The sequence below is a fragment of the Triticum dicoccoides genome, unplaced genomic scaffold (assembly GCF_002162155.2).
Source record: "Triticum dicoccoides isolate Atlit2015 ecotype Zavitan unplaced genomic scaffold, WEW_v2.0 scaffold137944, whole genome shotgun sequence".
In the NCBI taxonomy this organism is placed as follows: Eukaryota; Viridiplantae; Streptophyta; class Magnoliopsida; order Poales; family Poaceae; genus Triticum; species Triticum dicoccoides.
Genome location: NW_021197665.1, coordinates 1 through 1,142, shown reverse-complemented (window position 1 = coordinate 1,142; position 1,142 = coordinate 1). Strand labels below are relative to the sequence as shown.

The 1,142-nt window shown below is 48.5% G+C and overlaps 2 non-coding genes and 1 pseudogene across 2 annotated transcripts; all 3 read right to left on the bottom strand.

The window, feature by feature from the left end:
- On the bottom strand, positions 1-94 carry LOC119343708 (annotated as a pseudogene; the record flags this gene model as incomplete).
- Positions 95-461: 367 nt separating this feature from the next.
- LOC119343707 lies at positions 462-580 on the bottom strand. The gene has a single exon (XR_005166222.1). It is a non-coding gene; the product is annotated as a 5S ribosomal RNA (ribosomal RNA).
- A 367-nt stretch (positions 581-947) lies between these two features.
- Positions 948-1,066, bottom strand: LOC119343706. The gene has a single exon (XR_005166221.1). It is a non-coding gene; the product is annotated as a 5S ribosomal RNA (ribosomal RNA).
- Between the last annotated feature and the right edge of the window lie 76 nt (positions 1,067-1,142).

The window sequence follows — 1,142 nt, the reverse complement described above, 5'->3', positions numbered from 1 at the left end:
GAGGTCACCCATCCTAGTACTACTCTCGCCCAAGCACGCTTAACTTCGGAGTTCTGATGGGATCCGGTGCTTTAGTGCTAGTATGATCGCATCCGACATGTTTCCCCGTCTTCGTCCCTTATGCTTGCCACTCCCAGGTCCGCTCCAAAGACGATTCTACATTCTCACTACTATTACAACCGTTCCCTAACAATGGATAATGTCCTATACTACTTACTCTCCCGCTCAATCACGGAGACGAGTTTTCCACGGTTTCCACCCCTCCCTCCATACCGCAGCAACACGAGTTTTTTCCACCCCTTTCAGAAAGCGCTCTTCGCGCCACAAAGCCGCCCCAAGACGCGCGAGCAATGAGCATCGAGCTTAAACATATCGCAAACGTCAAAAATAATATTACGGGATTAATATATATCGCGCACGTGCGATATGTTTGTCACAAGGCGCAAAAAATAATTATAAAAGGAATGCAACACGAGGACTTTCCAGGAGGTCACCCATCCTAGTACTACTCTCGCCCAAGCACGCTTAACTTCAGAGTTCTGATGGGATCCGGTGCTTTAGTGCTGGTATGATCGCATCCGACATGTTTCCCCGTCTTCGTCCCTTATGCTTGCCACTCCCAGGTTCGCTCCAAAGACGATTCTACATTCTCACTACCATTACAACCGTTCCCTAACAATGGATAATGTCCTATACTACTTACTCTCCCGCTCAATCACGGAGACGAGTTTTCCACGGTTTCCACCCCTTCCTCCATACCGCAGCAACACGAGTTTTTTCCACCCTTTTCAGAAAGCGCTCTTCGCGCCACAAAGCCGCCCCAAGACGCGCGAGCAATGAGCATCGAGCTTAAACATATCGCAAACGTCAAAAATAATATAACGGGATTAATATATATCGCGCACGTGCGATATGTTTGTCACAAGGCGCAAAAAATAATTATAAAAGGAATGCAACACGAGGACTTCCCAGGAGGTCACCCATCCTAGTACTACTCTCGCCCAAGCACGCTTAACTTCGGAGTTCTGATGGGATCCGGTGCTTTAGTGCTGGTATGATCGCATCCGACATGTTTCCCCGTCTTCGTCCCTTATGCTTGCCACTCCCAGGTCCGCTCCAAAGACGATTCTACATTCTCACTA